General features: G+C 41.5%; 1 protein-coding gene across 4 annotated transcripts in view; it reads left to right on the top strand.

Moving 5' to 3' along the window:
- BACH2 (BACH transcriptional regulator 2) overlaps positions 1 to 19,939 on the top strand; it is a 248,706-nt gene that overhangs the window by 53,231 nt on the left and 175,536 nt on the right. The window contains exons 2-3 of one of the 4 annotated variants that reach the window (XM_084827116.1): positions 10,358 to 10,442; positions 12,314 to 12,390. The exons of 2 other annotated variants lie outside the window; for them this stretch is intronic. The gene's annotated coding sequence lies outside the window, so the exon portion shown is untranslated. Of the gene's footprint in view, positions 1 to 10,357; positions 10,443 to 10,474; positions 12,391 to 19,939 lie in introns of those variants that run through there. One more of the 4 variants, XM_084827114.1, reaches the window with a different exon arrangement.

Here is a 19,939-nt window from a genome sequence, read left to right as displayed (position 1 = left end):
GATTGTGATGCATCTCCTTCTAACATCCAGTTGACTTACTGGTGGTTTTAGCCTACAAATAATATTAATATAAAATTTTTATTTAGTAGTAACAGTGGGGTAGGCACTGGCAGAATATAGGCCCTTTCCTATGTTATTTTTCCTTCATGACCTTAAAATATATGTAACGAAGTAGTCAGAGTAATCAAGCTCCAGATCTTGATACTGTGTTGAAACAGATGAGACTGTGAAGTCGGCTCTTCAAGTGTCTCTAGTTGAATTTAATATTGCTGTTTATGCATGATGAAGACCTACATCTGTGGCTATTTTGTGAACGAAGCCCTATGTGTAAATTAAGGTTGCATGTAGAGAACAGTGACATGACAAACTAGAGTAGAATGACAACATAGATTCCTTTGCCACTTAAGAGGCACTTCTCCTGTACTGGTTTTTGAGGATTATGTGTACTCTTTCCCTTAAGTAATCACTAGGTCTTCTGTTAATTTGCTTTAACTATTTCCTTCACAAAGATTGTGTTATAGTTTACAGTCAAGTTAAAGTGCTTGTGTTGATTATGTAATGCAATAATAATTAATAATAGTATATTAATGTTAATTCATCTGCAAAATTAACTAAAAATGGCTGCCATTCCAGGTAGTGTTTTGTTATATTGATTCAACGTTTCTATTTAAATGAAATATGTGTGCTGGGGTATTTGGCGAGTATTTCTGTTAGCTGTGTTTAAAGGGGAAACTGTCATTTACGTTGGATACCCATGAGTTGATCCAGGTGTTTGAGCACAGCCTTCTTTGCCAAGGATCAATCAGGAGTGTGTAAACTGTTGCAGTCCGTTGCTTTTTTTCTGTAGTTTGTAAGTATTAGGTAATCAGAAGAAAATAGTACTAATGTTCACCTGAAGTGATTTTAAACTATTATGCTACCCTTTTCCATTTTGCATTTGTGTTAGTCTGTTATAGCAAAAACATCAAAGAGTCTCTTGGCACGTTAAAGACTAACAAATATATTCTGGCATAAGCTTTTGTGGACACTGTCCATTTGTATCTGATGAAATGGATAGTGTCCATGAAAGCTTATGCCAGAATAAATTGTGTTACTCTTTAAGGTGCCATGAGAGTCTTCATTGGTTTTGTCTTAAAAAAAAAAAAAATCTTAAAAATATTCTAGAGAGTTATTGAATTGTTCTTCAAACTATAGCTGTCTGAGAAGACTGTTGATGCAGTGAGGGAGAGAACATGTGGTACGTGCAGGAGTTCTCCATTAAGGACTGCAAAGCAATCCTGATCAAAACAACACCCTTCCATTGAGAAGACAGTGCTTCCTTGGAACTCTGGATTCAGGGTGGTGTCTTTATTTTGATATACAGCACCTAGTGTAATATAAGTGCTCTAAAAAAGTTATAACAAAATAAAAATAAGAAATATGGATGGAATCAGCAAAACCTTTTGTTTAGTAGAATTAAACATTTTACTACACATTCAGCTGAAGTACTACACGTGAATTTAAGATGAAGAGCTGCTCCCAGATATTTATGATCTCAGCTCTCTTTTTATCTTTTCCATAGATGGTATTGCTGAATGGAAATGACTGAAAAGAAAGTAGCCATTATCTACTGTTTTAGATGTAGAGAATTAAAGTTTTATTGCTTGAGGAAAGTTGTGTGTCTGAAAGCTGTTAAAAGCTATGAATCTCTTGGTTGTACGCTCATCTTTGTAAACGTCTTTTGCCGAACCAAGCAATTCCGACCTCTCTCTCTTCTTGCTTGGAACTATTTGAAACACAATAGTTATTACATGAGTGTAGATATGTGAAGAGGAAATCCATGTAAGTTATCACATGTGAAGATTGTGCACATCTATATAATATCGTATATAAACATGTGGGGAACTTGCATTTGCCAGTAGGTTACAAATACATGTACAAGCATTAAAATAGGCGTGGATGTTGGGATGCTAACAATGTTGTGCATGTTACTTTAAACCTGTGTAGCAAAAACATATCTCATCAAGCAGCATCATTAAAACTCTGTATTTGTTATCCACTTTGGTTTGTTTTAGTGTGTGGCATTCAGCCCCTCCTATTTGTTGATACAGCAGTTAATGTTAGAAAGAGGCTGTTCTCTACAGGCATTTCAAAGTGGTTATAAACAGTTATTTAGGTCAACATGGAGCAGTGTTGGCCAATCACTGAAATGTAATTCTTTGTTTCCGTTCATAAAAGGAATCATATTTGTGGTAATATACTGGGTTGTAACCAGTGTTGGTCCTAGTTAGAATAAACACATTGGAATGAATTGGACTGAAGTTAGACTAACATTGGATAGAACCCATTGGGGACAACCTAATATGATTATTTTTCTGCATCTGGGAGATTCAAACTTGTATTCTTTATGCATGTTCATGAATCCACAGTAGTGCCATTAATTTAATAACAATAGACAATAATATTGTAGCATATGCAGACTTTGGCAAATTTATAGCTTTATTGACTTGGCATTTCTTGAGAAATACAACCCTAGCCTCTCTCTCATAGCACTTAAATACCAGCCAGATAGAATGACGATATAACTGTAGATGGCTGCCTAGAGCAATATGTCTGCTGTTGCAGGAGCAGGTGAGGGGGACTTCTGTTTCTCAGTGCTGCCTTGGGGCATGTGTGTTTTGTTGCTCAGGAATGTGGGTTAGTAAAGATGAAGACCTTGACACTGTAAAGAAGCAAGGAATGGCTAGTCAGGAAGTAAGCAGTCTTATAGAACTGAGTCAAAGGCAAGGGTGGATGAATGGTTGCAGTCATCCATGGTTTGCTCAGCTACAGTTCAGGGGAAAGCTGTGATCTCGGGACCCAAAGAAGGGACAATCTACCTGATGCTGCTCTGCCAAAGAAAGGGAGGAGGTGATCCATCAGGGACACACTGATTCCAGCAGAATGATGAATGGCGAAGCATCAGGTCCAGCAAATTCTAGAATCTGGGATGTGGACCGGGAGGGTCAGCAGCAAAAAGTGGCCACATAAGTCTGGTATTTCCCCTCTCATGGCAAAGTGCCTCAAATGTGCCTCTGCATATGTAGAGGTAAATCAGTAGGTGAATAGCAATAGTAAGCACTTCTTGCGTTTTTATGACCTAGCATCTTATTTTTAAGATATAATGGAAAATTAAAGGCCCCCAAAAGGAAGAGCACTGCATAACAAGACAACAAGATCACTAATTAAGAGAGAGAAAGAGGCTCAAAGAAACTCACTAATTCCAGTGTTTAATATAGCATAGGCTTGTGCAACAGTTAGAGTAAAACAGTTTGAGGAGAAGCTCACTAACTATTGAGAGAATTAGGATGTGTAAAGTATGTAGCCAAATCATAGTCAGAAAAGCATCTGTTTTGGTTAGAATGTGGCCAGACGCTTGAAGGCCTTCTGCATAGGAGATAAACAGAAATCATGGTGCCATAACATCTTTTTTTTAATTGGAATTCGTTGCTTGTTACCCTTGCTGAGTCATTTTGTACATAATCATGGCCTACTATATTTTATCAATTCACTGCTGTTTAAAAGGTTGCTTTGGAGAATTCCAAGTTACACAATTTTGCTGCTGTGTATAACTGCTTAAGAAGGTATTTGTGCTTCATCAGAGTGAACCTAATGACTGGATTCCGGCATAGTTTTAGGAGAAACGTTAAGGTCCAATGTGGAGAAATTTCTGGCAGTAACCTGCAACCATGTTTCAGAATTCTTGTATTGTTCGACAGTCCCACCAATCTATCCACATCCCTTTCAACAATACTGATTACAGCAAAGCCTTGTAGGGGTAACGTACCACCTGCTGATAACTTTGTATTCTGCTTCCTTTGTAACTGTGTTGATTAATAAGGTGGCAAAAGAGATGTAGACACCGCACCACTCATCTTCTTCCAAAGTCTCTCCTCCATACATAGTAGAGTATATCATCCAAAAATGGATTTTTTTTCTGGAAAATTTGTCTCAGTGGGAATAAGTAATTTCTTTTAGCATGATCATCATATGTATTTAGCCAAAATACTGATTGCTCACCTCTTCCCCAGCCAAAGAAGCACTAGATGAAACTGATAGTTATCCAGATAAAAGCTGGCTGTTGCCACTCTTTCAATTACATATACGCTGGTAAGCTATTGAAGGAAGCTCTTTGTCCCAGAACAGCCGCCGCCTCCTCTTCCAAGTTTTTTAGAGGTTGCTTTCTTTAATGCTGATCTTATTTAAGCTGCCAAACTGGTACACGTTAATCATAAAATTGTATATGCTTCATGTATATGACTAGATACCCATGGGATAAGTTGCAGAAGTTATGAATAAATAAGCACCTGTAAATTTCACACTTGCCTATTGCATGGCACCTCCCCTTGGATCTGTCACTCTGGAACTGTTGCATTCCAGGCACCTTTTTAACAGCACCCACCTTTATGTTGTTTGTGAGAAGGATTGAATTACAGGGCACGCAGCCATAATAACATAAGAAGAGCCATCCTGGACCAAGGATCCATCTAGTCTGGATGGTTGGAAATCCAACTTTCCCCTTTTATCCATCTATTAAGGTCATGGGAAGTGCTGTCCTGGGCAGAACGTAGCAGCTTAAAAATCACTATTCCATGTGTTAAGCCATAACAGTTAAGGGAATAGAGCCATATTCTGTTCTCTAGGGAGTTACAGAGAACTCTTCTATACGGTTCTCCATGCCAGGAGTTCTTCACAGTTGAACTTGCTTGCACTTGGAGCTAATTCACTGAAATGGTTAACAATCTGTTCACAAGGTCAATATTCTGAAGAGCAGCACCATACTATAGCAGTTGCAAGATCAGTAAACCACAATAATCTTATGGTAATATGTAAATTGAGATTAAGGCTGAAACTATGTGACACGAATGATTCCCCCAGTGGAGGGCGGGGGGAGAGAGAGAGTTGTGTGTGTATATTAAACACACATTCACACACAGACACTATGTGTGTGTGTGTTTAAAACCAAAAACATCTGAGAGAGGGTGTAGTCTTGAGTGGTGGACTGGGCAGGGGGGAGGAACAAGACCCCTAACCCTTTCTCTCTGGCTATTTTTCTGTTCAGATTCACCCTCCCAGCTGTGTTTCTGTCCATGATATTACTGGATATAGATTCTAATATCTCTCTTTCCTTATGGGGGAAAATTGCCATGCTTCTCTTGTAACTACTAGTTCCACCCTTAAAAGTACTTAATTTAGGCTGTTGCTGGAAGTCAAATTCTAGACTAGATAGAGACTTACATTTTCTATTCTCGCGAAGGTTGTATTTCAAGCACAACATTGTGGCAAAAGAACAAGAAGTATGGAAAACTTGTGCATCCTGTTCCTGCGCAGCAGAGCAATGTCTGAAAATGCAAACAGTGGCCAGGTTAGGACAATCAGTGGGAAAAAGAAGCCACCATGGCTTTCCCCACTCTCTGCATATCTGCTTGCGTGCCCACCATTTCCCTAATTACCCACACTGCCGTGTATGTTGGCGTGTCGTCTGAACCTGGTGAGATGCATGGCAGGGGTAGCTTCCAAATCATCAGGCCACGGTGCAGGGAATTAGAGAAATGATGGGTGTGCAAGTTGCATGCACAGGGCGCAGAAAAGAAGCCACGGTGACTTCTTTTCCTCCGATGATTGTCCAAACCTGGCCAATGTGTTATCTGCCATTTGTCCCAAGACTCCAGGTTTAGGGTTATAACTTCAAATTGAAAAATTATTTTTGCAGTATTTTTAAACACAATGTCAAATATAAAAACTATAGGTGTGCTATGCTTTCTTCTCTTTAATGTCTCTGTTATTCATAAGAGTTTTGAAAATATTTGAGGTCATTGGTTTTTATATTTATTTTAAATGATTGTAATTTAATTTATCAGAGATTGATAAAGCAATTCAATTCAAAATTAACAGTTTTTAACTGTTGTAGGGTTTGACAGTGTCTTGGTACAATATGTATATGCAAATCTATTAAGAAGTTTTAATATTTTATAGCAATGGATAACTAAAAACCTAAACCTGCTGTCTTGTTTCTATGGTAACAAATATTGAAGCATGTCTAGCCAAAACTGATTTTTTCCCCTCTTAATTTTTGTGTTAATTAATTCCTAGAACCTTAAAATTGTTAGATCCTTTAAAAAGCGAAACACAGTTACACATTCCTTCAGATTAATGTTCAACATATTTTAAGATCTAACAGAAATATTTCTTTGTTTAAGGGAGAAAGTTAATAGGCGACTGAATGGGGAGACTTATTAGGCAATTGGATGAAATTCCTGGGAAGCAATTCTCGTTGACATGATGTTTTGTACTGCAGAATTGGCAATGAAGAGGAAGGGTTGAATTTCAATTATTATAAAATAGGGTTGCAGCTGCAGGATTCTATTGAAAATGCCACAATCCTCTTGGTCAAGGGATACCCTCCAGATGGCATTGGCTTGAGTGTTTCATGCTTTAACTAAAAGTTAGTTGAAACTTGAGGTTTACGTCGGAGCTGTGGTCCACCATCCAGACAGTGCTACCGGGTGAACCCAGTTGTTTTGAGGGCAGTTCTCATTACCAAATTCCACACTGCAGACCTTCCATTGTATTGTAGATGTGTAGATGGGTTCATTTTCTCTGCCTTAGCCAAGTATTTTCTGTAAGGCTTTCCACATACTTTCTGTAGGGCTTTCCATATGATTAACCCATGCACTTATATATTTGTGGGCATTTGCACGTGCAGACATTTTTGCCTTTATTGAGATGCTTGTGCTAGCCCCTCTCTAGCTCCAACACTGTGATATCTCATGTAATGGATTGGGAAAGGATAAGTCTAATGCAGCTCACCACTGTACTTAATGTTCACCTTTTTAAATCAAGGCAACCTAATGGGCTCCATAGTTGCAGGGAGGAAGAGTATTGCATTAAAAGAAAAAATGTAAATCTAAAAGATTGTAATAACAACAGTAGGATGTTGTTGGCACAGGAAGATGTAGCCTTGCTGGCACTGGCCACTTAAAAATAATTTAAAAGGCTATATGATGGCTACCATGATAAAGTGCAAAGTTGAGGGAACATTCACCACTGAAGAATGAAGAGTTAAAAAAAAAAAAAGCATCAACTTCACCTAATGACATGGGAATGGAGGAAAAGTGAGCTGTGTCACATTACCAATGATGTCATGGGCATACTGAAATAGATGCATCAGAAAACCTTGTTCTTCATAGTAGTTACTGCTGGGCTGGCAGCTATTTTCCCAATATCAAAATATCATAAATGAACTCTGGAGAAAAATGCAATTCCCCCACAACAGAAGCATTACCTTTTGGGAAAATACCTGTATTCTGTATTGAGTACTTGACAGCACAACTGCCGCATTTGTATGTAACAGTCCCATTTATGGGAGGGCCCATCACTCAGTGTTATACTCTGTGTTTGACATGCAGAAAATATTGGATTCATTTCCCAGCATCTCTAGTTAAAAGGATTTGTGGTAGCAGGGCTGGGAAAGGTGTCTGCCTTGGTTCTCTGGAAATCTGCTGCCAGGTGGAAGAGACAGTACTGGACCAGTGGTCATTCTCTGTATAGGGTAGCTGAATATGTTTCATTTCAAGAGAGGAATGAAGGTGGGATAATGCCACGACTTTGACTCCTGTCCATTTCTCTTTAACTTAAAAGTGGCCACACTCATGCCTGTCTAACAGGTCAAGAATTTACACCAGTTTTCTCCCCCTACCTTCAAGTACAGTCAGGGCCAGAAATATTGGAACAAGGATAACTGTTTTGGCAGTTGGCCTCTGTACACCACCACATTGAAGTTGAAAGGAAACACACCCAGATGGGAGCGAAGTCAGGACTTCAAGCTGTAATTCAAGGGGTTTGACAAAAGTGGGGCACTAACCATTCAGTAAATACAGCCAGTGGCATACACCACCCCCCATCGTTGGTGGCTCATAAGTAATGGAACGAACCAACATCATTTCAAACGTAAGGATCGCCTTTAATACCTGGATGAAAATCCTTTGCAGAAAGACTGCCTGAAGTCTGGAACCCATGGACATGACCAAATGCTGAGTTTCCTCCCTCGAGATGCTTTGCCAGGCCTTACTGCAGCTGCCTTCAGCTACTGCTTGTTTGTGGGTCTTTCTGCCTTCAGTCTTGTCTTCAGTAAGTGAAAAGCATGCTCTATTGGGTTGAGATCAGGTGACTGACTTGGCCATTGAAGAATATCCCACTTCTTTGCCTGGAGAAACTCTTGGGTAGCTTTCGCTGTATGTTTTGGGGCATTATCTATCTGCAATATGAAGCAGTGTCCTATCAGTTTGGCAACATTCGGCTGAATCTGAGCAGAAAGTATAGCCCTATACACTTCAGAATTCATCCTGCTGCTTTGATCAGCAGTCAGGTCATCAATAAACACCAGTGACCCAGTTCCATTGGCAGCCATACATGCCCATGCCATAACACTGCCTCCACCATGTTTGACAGATGATGTGGTATGCTTTGGATCATGAGCTGTTCCTTTCCTTCTCCATACTTTTCTCTTCCCATCATTCTGGGACAAGTTAATCTTGGTTTCATCAGTTCACAGAACCTTATTCCAGAACCGGGCAGGTTTTTTGGGTGTTTGCTGGCAAAGGCTAATCTGGCCTTTCGGTTCTTGAACGTTACCAGTGGTTTGCACCTTGTTGTGAAGCCTCTCTATTTACATTCATAAAGCCGTCTCTTAACTGTAGATGTTGACAATAACATGCCCACCTCCTCAAGAGTGTTCTTGACCTGGCTGGATGTTGTGAAAGGGTTCCTCTTCACCATGAGCAGCATTCTTCGGTCATCCACTTTAGTTGTCTTCCGTGGTCTGCCAGGCCTTTTGCTGTTGCTGAGCTTTCCAGTTAATTCCTTCTTTTTCAGGATGTTCCAAACTGTTGTGTTGGCCACTCCCACTGTTTTTGCTATCTCTCTGATGGGTTTATTTTGTTTCCTCAGCCTAATGATGGCTTCCTTCACTTGCATGGACACCTCTTTGGACCTCATGATGGGAGTTCCAGTGAACAGCTACCAAATGCAAATGTAACACTCAGAACCACCTCCAGGCCTTTTATGTGCTTGATTGGTCATGGGGTACCCAGGGAACAGGCCACACCTGGCCATGAAGCTGCTTGTCAGCCATTTGTTCCATTACTTATGAGCCACCAACGATGGGTGTGTGTGTCTGCCACTGGCTGTACTTCCTGAATGGTTAGTGCCCCACTTTTGTTAAACCCCTTGAATTACAGCTGAAAGTCCTGACTCGCTCCCATCTGGATGTGTTTCCTTTGAACTTCAGTGTGGTGGTATACAGAGGCCAACTGCCAAAACAGTTATCCTTGTTCCAATATTTCTGGCCCTGACTGTATCACAGTTTTTAGCAGTGGTAGATTTCCTTCTGGGCCTGCCATTTGGATTTTAAGGGCTGAGTTTTTGCCTAAGCACTTCACTTTAAGGTGAAATGCTTTTTCTCTAGAGCATTTTATTTTCTACAATATCATCAGCCTCTTGCATTTTCTGTCTCATTTTGAGGACTCAACAAGAACACCAAATGGTTTTTGTTATTGTAACATTAGAGGCTAGTAACTAGGGATGTACGAAAGTCACTTACCTTTTCGCGGATTTTGTTGATGGGGGGGCGTTCCGTCCCTCCCCCCGGAATCCTTGCCAGGGGGGGAGGCGCTCCATTCCTCCCCCCCGGAATCCTCCGAGGCCAGCTGTGCTCCGCGGCAGCTCCGCGGAGCAGCCGGCCAGGCCAGGCCAGAGCTGTCCGCAGCCGGATTTCCGGCCGCGGAGGGCTCTGGGTAAAAAACAACAACAACAAAATGCATACGCAAATGGCGGTGGCTCCGGCCGCCGCCATTTGCGTTCCTTATTTTTGCCCTCTTAATCTACGTAAATATTTATGTAGACTATGACGGCGAAAATCAAGGGGAACGCAAATAGCGTAGTGGGCGCTATTTGCGTCCCTTTTTGATTCCTCGTTTTAGCCTGCGTAAATATTTTTGTAGGCTAAAACGGGGAATCAAAAAGGGACGCAAATGGCGCCTGCTACGCTATTTGCGTTCCCCTTGATTTTCGCCATCATAGTCTGCGTAAATGTTTACATAGATTAAGAGGGCAAAAATAAGGAACGCAAATGGCGGAGACCGGAGCCGCTGCCATTTGCATACACGGTTGTTGTTGTTTTTTAACCCACCCAGCTATGATAGGCTACGTAAAGATTTACGTAGCCTATCCCGTCGTGTTGGGTTTTTTTAAACCTAATCATTATAGGCTACGTAAATCTTTATGTAGCCTATCACTTCTTTCTTTCTTTCTTTTTCTTTCTTTCTTTTTTTTTTACCAGAGTGGAAATGGCGGCAGCGGCGGCCAGTCAGAAGACCGGCTGCCGAAGCCGCTGCTGCAGCCGCCGCCCAGAAGATCCGCCTCAGGTGAGTCTCGTCCTGGGGGGGATCCGCGGGGGGACGGGGGGCAGGCCGTTCTGCCACAGAGTTTGGGGGGCCGAATGCACTGGCATTCGGCCTCACTGAGATCCGTGGAGGAATTCTCTGATATCCCTACTAGTAACAAAGGTTTTTAAGGTTCTTTTCTTCCATGTGTGGCACAGAGTGGTAGGCGGCAGTATTGCAACCAAAACTTTCCCCACGACCTGAGTTCGATCCCAGCGGAAGCTGGGTCCCGGGTAGCCGGCTCAGGTTGACTCAGCCTTCCATCCTTCCAACGTTGGTAAAATGAGTACCCAGCTTGCTGGGGGAAAGGTAGTCACAACTGCGGAAGACAATGGCAAACCACCCCGCTATAGTCTGCCATGAAAACACCAGCAAAAGCGGCGTCCCTCTAGGAGTCAGCAATGACTCGGTGCTTGCATAGGAGGAACCTTTCCTTTTTTTCCCCTTCTCTATGTTTATGCTTCATACAATTTTAAATTAATAGTTCCACCCTTTATTTTGTGAACTGTTTTCAGCAGATATTTCCTATTTTTTCCTATGACGTTTTAGTCTATTTCTTCAGATAATTCCATAGAGTGAAAGAGGTTATTGTTTACAGCAACAGTACAAGTACGTGCACATTTGCTAATCTGATTGGTTCAGGATTTCAAGCATGGATGGCATTTGACTGAGAAGCAGAGTTTGGACACGTGCATATATATGTAGACTCGTGTTAAGTCTATGCACTTCCATTTTGTAGGAACAGTTCAGTCAATATTCCTGGGCAAATAGATTCAAATATGCATTTGTATGGAAAATCTTAGTTGTATTAATATTGGACAACAAATAGCAGCTTCTTGCCCTCCCTGCCATGTGGGCTCATGGTGGGTAACAACATATGAACCTACCTAGGTCCTAAGATTGGCTTCAGAGGCCCTGCTCTCAGGCCTGCCATTAAGACCAGGTTGGCAGGTACTGGGGCAGGGCCTTTTCATTGTTGGCCCCACATCTGTGGTATTCCCTCCTCTGAAGATATTGTTTGGCTTCCTCTGTTAAGGCCTGCAAATGAACCCTGAAAACTTTAATGTTCCACTAAGACTTTTATTGATTGTACTGTTCTTTTAAAAAAAAAATTAAATGTTTTTATTGTATGTTATTACATTGTTCTCAGTTTTATAGAATAAAAATGAGATCAGGAAAATCTCCAATGGATAATGCATATAAGCACTGTCTGACAGTTCATTGTTTGTTTTTTAATGACTGTGCTTTCAATGAGCTTGGATATGACCGGCCTAGTGAGTGACCTTTCGCCCATTACAGGCTAATGTTATCTTGCTCCCTACAGGTGTACCATATTTTAGGCTTGGTAACATCTTCCTCATAAGACTTCGTCAGAAAATAAAATAGTTTTCAAATGTTGTGAAAAATAGAGCTATTCTGTGCTATAATATTATATCTTTCTTTGGATTTTGTATGTAATCCCTGAAGTGCATATGATCCATAACAGTTACACCCTGACTGCATCCTTCCTCAACCTATCGCCCTCCAAATGTGTTGGACTACAACTCCCATCATCCTCAGCCAACATATCTTACTACTAAGTAACGTCAGCTTTACTATATTATCTGGTCACCAGTGAAGGACTTGGATTGTGCTGTAAAACACACTTCAGCTTCAGATAACCATGTCAAGACTGCAGTAGTTAGCCCATGAGAATATAGAAATGGCCCACTTCTAGCTGATTAGAAGATACTGTTGGAGGGACGGAGTGTCTGTGCTTAGATCATTTTAGTGGAAACTTTAAAATTCTGGAGTACAGGTAGCAAAAACCATCTTAACTGATGCACACCTTTTGTTTTTCCAACTTTTTCCAGAATAAATTTGCTACTGTTGGGACCCCCCTTTACTGCTGGTGTAAAGGACCCCTTTAAAGTCCTAGCTGAAAATAAAGGTAATTATTGGTTTCAAAATGTTACCAGTCATCATAAAAATATACATATTTTATTGGCATCACATCCCCAAACCATATTCTAACACAAAAGCTACTGTGGTAGATTGGGCCCCACAATCTTAACCCAAATTCCTTGTTGGGCTATCAGGAAGCCCTGAAGGAGAAAACAGGGCTTCCTGATACCAAAATGAGGAATGCATGACTTAGTGAGCTCATAGTAAATAATATAAGGAGTCCAATGTAACCCTGTAGTCTAATAGGGTTTCCCCACAAAAGAACATTACAAAGAAAGCAGGGTTGCAAGTTTGGACTATGAGAGTGGATCAAGAAAATGCCAAACTGGAGCGGAATTAACTCTTTACGATAAAATTTATTCCTGGGCTCCAACGGACCCCTGCGGTGCTTTATAATAGTTTTTTTCCCTGTGCACACACGAATATGCAGGGAAAAAATTACAACCCTCCCCACCACTCTAGAGTTGTAACCACCCAACCCCCCCCCCAAACAAACAATGGATTAATGATACAGACAAAATGCTGAATTTATATTTTCCCTACCCTATTTTGAAATTTTGCTGGGGATAGAATGGGGCTCCAGTTAACTGGTGATTGGTAGTTTCATTTTCCCATTTCAGTTGGGTTAAATCTAATCACTGATAGTTTAGATAGATGGATGGATATGTGTGTGTGTGTGTGTCTCTCCACCCCCCCCCCCATAGATCGATCTCTCTCTCTCTCTCTCTCATTGCAAAGGCGTGTGTGGAGATGAAACACCACTTACCCCATAATTGTTGAGGAATATGTGAAGTATGAAATGGTTCAGATTTTTAAAAAAGTTTTACAAATATTTCAAACGGCTACTGGGTCCGTAGCAACCCCGTTAGCTTGTGAGCGTTACATTCTGGGAGGTCTCTGTGTTAAGAGTTGAGTGAGTAAACATTTGAAGATTTATTGAAAGTGCTTGCACTTCATAAAATGGGTGGTGAATACACATGCTTATTTCTCTTGGTAGGCCTAGTGGCCAACCAAAAATGTATTGTTGCCAGAAATCCCCTCCTGTAAGGGGAAGGGTGTTGTCCTGACCTTATGCTATGTCTCAAATGTAGTACACGGTCAGGGGAAATTCTGCTCCTCTATCCAGCTCTAAGCCTGGATCTGGGGAGGGGGACAGAAAACAAGCCCCTCCCCCAACAGCTCAGTGGTGGAAGGGGGTGGCAGAGGCACATGGGGTTGCCTTTGCTCGAAGTTCCAGGTTTGGGTTTATCTTCCTTGCCAGAGCCTGGTTCTTCTCTTGCTATGGTGAGGGCAGCAAGGGAGATCATCACCCCATCTTCGTGTGTTTGGTAGTCTGCAATTAACTATGGCTCCCATTAGAGTGTGCGCTTGTGCGCACAGTGTGTACACCCAGTGAAATAAGTGCATGTATTTTCGTTACTCATTCTACAATTAAACAGAAGTATGTACAAAACTTGTAATGTGTGCTGGTAAAACCAGGACTTGTGAAGTGGTGTTTAGACTATATTACTTGTCAGTGTTGGGAGGATGCTGGTTGAAGATTGCATTTTATATTATTGCAAGTAAAGGAATCTAATTCCAATACTGAATATCATCTGAATTTGTTGTGTGGTTTACCTCACTATTTCTAACTGCTATGAGCATTTAAAAAAATATATCGAACCATTATGGCAAATTTGATTGTTGGACCAATGTAGGATTAAGGGACAGGCTTCTTAGGTCTGGAAAAGGCATGTCTGTTTCCCGCTGCCCCCTTCTTGAGTGTTTTGCATGGGTTGTTTCCACACTACGTCGAGGGCAAAGGAGTTGGGTCTGTAGAATGGGCTGTGGCACTCAGGGCTCTGTTTAGACAAGGGCCAGAATTACAAATGCAGATATGCCAACAGAATGACTTGGGAGAGTGAGAGATGGGACCTAACCTGTCTTTTCCATTTCAGAAGGTAACGGGAGCTGTTCTTTTTCAACTCACTCTTGCTGAACTGCTGCAGACAGGAAGATTAAGTAGTGTGACTGGTCCCACCTCACTGCGCACAAGACTAATCAAGTCATTACCTCCAAAACAGTGGGAGGGAAGTGCTTCTGGAAGCACTACCCTGGCATCTAGTTGGGAAGGGAAGTGGTGCTGGTATTTCCTCAGTCATCTGGGATCCTGCTAAATATTTCAGAGTGGAGGGGTACGCTGTGAGTGGGAGGAGTGAGATAACTCCCCACCACCTACCCACTACAGCAGTCACTGTTAATAGAATCACTTTAACTTCCCCAAAACCATTTCCAGGAATAAAATTAGTACTGGCAGGTTGTTGTTCAGTCGTTAAGTCATGCCTGAGTCTTCGTGAACCCATGGACCATAGCACATCAGGTGTTCCTGTCCTCCACTCTCTCCCGGAGTTTTAGCCTTGTGATACATATGTTCCATGGGGTTTTCTTGGCAAGAATACTGGAGTGGGTTGCCATTTCCTTCTCCAGCGGACCACATTTTGTCAGAACTCTCCGCCATGACCTGTCCATCTTGGGGGGCCCTGCACGGCATAGCTGATGGCTTCACTGAGTTACGCAAGCCCCTTCGCCACAACAAGGCAGTGATCCATGAAGGGGAGCCCTGGTAGGACAATGGGTTTAATAAGCTTGTATATTTTGAAGATGTAGTATCTTTCTTTGGGTGCAGGTATATTTTACATGAATATTGTGTGTGCGGCTGATTATGTCACCTAAGCTTTTAGAGTAGCAAGTACAGAACTTGCTGAACATTCCAGTTGCTTGCATAAGTAAACATTAGGTTGTGAATGACATTATGTTGAGCAAACTGAAGTGATGGTCGTTGCTTTATCCTAACCTGGCCATTGTAAAAGGATAGGATCAAGCGGCTTTTAAAAGCAACCAGTAGGACAGCAAACATCGTTTTAAAACGTACAAGCCTTCCTTCTGAGTCACTTTCATATGTTCTGATACGATTTTTTTTTTAGTATACACTTTTGAATGGAACAGTGTTTCCCAGTTCTGTTGATTTGTTAGATCTAAAGTCTCACCGCAAATCGCCAGAATATAGTGAAGCTCATGTTGTTTGTCAGGATTTTTTTGTTTTTGTTTTTAAAAACTCATTTCCAAGAAAGCGGCATGTGTATGAAGGGTACCACGGTAGCGCCTGGATCTGTTGAGAATGCACCCTATTTTTAACACACTGTATCAAGTGTCAGCATTGCCAGTTTTAATCCCTGTCTGTGAGCAAGTTGGTGCGCATGCGCCCTCGGAGATCCCTTGTACAAATGGGAATGCCTCTCTATGCCTTGTTTACAGTATAGCAGTACATTATTGAATAAGTTTGCTGAAAGACCTTGGTGTGTAATCTGTGAGCTAAAGCTTGCTTTCAGATGGGCAAATGAAAAGGAACTCTTGCTGGGAGGGATATACTTTTCTCTTTTTTTAAGGATTTTTTTTTAAAAGCAGACATAGAAAGAAACATACGGCTCCAGAGGGAAATACTCTATGCTTTACAGTTGCTTGTGTGGATGGGAACCAGATGGTAAGCTGGGACACCCGCTCAGATAGCTGAGGAGCCAAACATATGGTTAATAGTTAGGAGAAATAGCTTTCAGAGCCAGGCCCTTGCTGACTGCTTCACATTACAGAATGTTACAGTGTGTCATTACATTGCCAAGCTAAGTGCTTAATACCCACTGCGGGCTCTGGGCACACTCTTGCACAAACAACTTTCAGCTCTTTACTGGCACAAAGCAAGAAACTGATGTCATACGTAGCTTTAAAAATGCCACTTTCCTCCCCCTCTTTGCTTGGCGGGGCGGTAGAGCTCACGTATTGTACAAACAGAGTCCCAACAGCAGTCAGCTTTCCTGTGTGTTCTCTGTGTGTGTTTCCTTAATCCATTTCTTTCCAGGATCATTTTTAACAAACTGGAAAGGTTACCTGGATTGCAGCATTGCACTTACATGTCCGCCATTTGAAGGTTCCTGTTTTGGAAGCTTTGGGCAACACTGGCCCCATGTTATCTAAGGAACTGCTGAGCTCATTCATCTGCTTTTCATGGCCCGCTTCCTTTTATTTTTAGCCAAATCCGTCAGGCCTGACAGGCGGGTAATTTGAGCCAGAGAAAGGGCAAAGCTCCAGGTCTCTTCCACAAAGCAATTCTTCCCTCCCTCCCTCCCTCCTGGGAAGCCTCCAAACTTGGCCTGCTTGAGGCAGATGGATTTGTTGAGTCATGTGAGATCATTTACACAAAAACACAGTGAGGCAGTGAAGGGGGAAAAAAGCGTGGGGGAGTGGGAAGGGGGACTTAAATGAGGAGGAGAAGTGGGTAGGTGGGTGGGGGAGCGTGCAGGGCTGTTGACTCTGCTGGCGAGTGTAAGAAATCTTCTGTGAAGCAGCTAGACAGAAGAATGCAGTAGATTCATTCTTGTATAAGGTAATGTCTAGTTTACAGTATAGGGTGGAGCCATAGCAGAGGAATCACTTGAAAACAGATTATTCACTTAGAATTAAAGTCACAGTGTATGCATCCAAAAGGTGGGGGGGGGGAGAGCGCTCCCTTGACAAATGGGTTACAGTTGCAGTCAAACCACTGGACTGTATATTTTAAAACTAAAAATACCCCCTTGCTTTGAGAAAAAAATATCTGTGTGATGCAATAGGAGTTTGCTTTGTCTCGATGCCAGCATGACTGGGATGGGGTTAGCAGGAGGAGCTGGAATATAACATGAACAATGTGGGCAGTTCTTTCCAGAGGTTATTTAATAGGACACCAAGGAATGGAGAAACACTTAGAATTTTAGTGCGCTGAATCCACAAAAAGCCATCATGGCAGGATGGAGAGCGGGGCGTGGGGGAAGTGTTTGATGTTTTTCTAGAAATAAGATACATAGTGGTGATGGCCTTCATGACTGAGCAAACTGCATTTATTTTCCAAATGGTGAATTTACTCTTCCAAGCAGCAAAACTGATTTGAAAAGGGATGGTGGGAATACCAGTGAACAATTTTGCATTGTAATGAAGAAGAATTGGAAATACAGGGGGGGGGGGTGCATGCGTGTGAACGTGTGTGCGGATACAATTAATGCTTTATACAAAATAGATGTGGGGAAAATTAAGAATGTTAAAATACTATGGACCTGCCAGATCCTGTAGTATAGGACCAAATACGTAAGCTAGAATTGTTTTAATAGGTGGTGTGCACCTATAATGGAATGCAAGAGTGGCAGTGTTCTTAAATGCTAGCATACTTAACTAGGGAAATTTTAAATTTGTTTTTCTAGTGTGGTTTGTCTGTTTTTTTTACTTTACTTTGTATCTGCTGCAATCTCTTATTGATGAAAAATACTTTTTTTCTGCAGAAAGTGTTTCTCTGTAATTAGTGAAGTATGTTGCACTGAATCCAATATTTTGCTTTGAATTATGAGGCAATGTTTTACTTTAATTTGCGGTGTTTTGGTAGATTCCCTACCCTTTCCCTCTTGTTTCTTCCTCCTGGTTTTCCCTTGCCAAAATAGAACAGAAGAACCTGACTTGTTGTGACCAGGATTCTAGATTTATTTTTGGCTTTCAATCCACTATTAATGAACCTGTCACTTCAGACTGTGTGTGGCAGCTCAGGTCACATGCTGGAATGCTTCTCCACACTTTTTTTTTTTTTTAATCCCTGCATGTAGAAAACCATGTCAGGAAGAAGACTAGGTTTTCATATAGAAGAGTATTCCATTATGTGAGCCCCACTTCTCTCTGAAGTGGTACAGTCCCAACACAGGTTTATTACTTCAGCAAGAACTAGGCCAAAGTTTTTTCAAAACCTTGTAGTGAACAGTGTAGCTCTCTGAGGACCTAACTTAAATACCTATACCATGGGCCTGATAATCTATTTTGCCTAAGGAAAAGCAGCTTCAGGAGGGAGATTTGGAGTGGAGATGTGGTATGCGTGTGTTTCTCTGCCTGTTTAACCATTTCTGTGCTTCTCCAATCCAGACCACCTCCATTCCCTATCTGCTGTCACCCTCCCACACTCCCCAGTTGGATTCCAAAGCAACATTGCTTTCATGGCAGTAGGATAGTTCACATGCGTGTATTTAGGGAACATGAATGCTTGAATGTCTCCACTGTACCTACAATAGAATGTGTCTCAGGAGTTGTATGTGTGAACAATTTACCTGATCCTTCTCTTTAAGGGGGGGGGGGAGAACGTTTATTGCCTATATTATACATTGTATTATAGATACGGTGGAGTGTGTGAGTGTTTGCTCTTGCCCATCATGTGCACAAAAGGCATGATTGGTAAGTTTGTGAACTAGTCCAATATCTTAGATTATTCACCTCTCTTCTGTTTGAAAGATTTAATTATGCTTCCGGCTTTCTTTTCTCAAGGTTCACCCCCCGGCATAATGATAAGGCTTGAAAACCTCTGCCTGAAACCCTGAAGAGTAATTGCTAATCAGTGCAGACACTACTGAGGGAGATGACCTCTGGTCTGACTATTGATATAAGGCAGCTTCCAATGTTCCCGACTGTCCAGAGCTCTGATGTGACCGATATGAGTAGTCAGGGCCAAAATAGACGTTATTTTAAATGTGTGTCTAGCAGCAAGCCTTTTTCATTTTTTACTCAAGAGTAGGGGTGAGGGTCCAATCTAGATCTTAAAAGCTGGACTGGGGGGTCTGCACTTACGCTTGAGTAAAAATTAAAAAATTAAGAGATGTAACTGCTAGACACACATTTAAAGTAATGTCTGGTTTGGCCCTTGGACTCTAGCAGCCAGGTGCTTACAAACTTAAAACCCTGAATTCTGCAGTTTTAATGTATGGATTCTTAATTTATTTAATAAATTTCTATCTTGCTTTTTAGACTATTCATCCTCCCAAGGAAGCTTACCAACCAAGCTATGTGAATTCTATCTATTGTGTATTTTCTAGCACTGATTACAACTTCCAGTTTTAAATTTGATATTTTTTTGGACACTTACCTAGTTTCTTGAAAATTCTAGATTTGGCTATTGGGGGTATCATCTTTCAATGCCTATCTTATGACTTTTCCAGTTTCGTTCAGAAAACATCATTGTGAACTATGAACAGTTTGCTCCATGTATGATGTCTGATCAAGTCTCTGTGTTTGAAAGTGCAAGTGGGTAACTATGCCAGTTTTAAAATAAATCTTCAGCACATAGCTGAACCTATTTAGAGAAATATTTTGAGTACAGAATCCTGAAGTTATATTAAGGGTGCACAGCAGAGATGGAACATTAAGCAGGATACCTAGGGCCAAAACAGACATTACTTTAAATGTGTGTCTAGCTATGTCTTCTTTTGATTTTTCCTCTAGAGTAGGCACAGGGCCCCAATCCAGATCTTAAAATCACTCCCTACCCCACATGGTAGGGTCCCAATCTGGTTCAGGTGCCTAGAGGATTTTTCTCCCAAGGGGTAAGCCTGGGTTCCTCTCACTTTTGCAGTGTAAAGGACAGACTAATCTACCAGCTAATCACATGCAGGTTTAGACAGTACAGTTGCTAGCCAATCAGCACTGTGCATTTCTAGTTTCTG

The sequence above is a fragment of the Heloderma suspectum genome, chromosome 1 (genome assembly GCF_057233095.1).
Source record: "Heloderma suspectum isolate Gila_16-S chromosome 1, 16-S_ref, whole genome shotgun sequence".
In the NCBI taxonomy this organism is placed as follows: domain Eukaryota; kingdom Metazoa; phylum Chordata; class Lepidosauria; order Squamata; family Helodermatidae; genus Heloderma; species Heloderma suspectum.
This window is presented reverse-complemented; position numbering and strand designations above follow the sequence as displayed.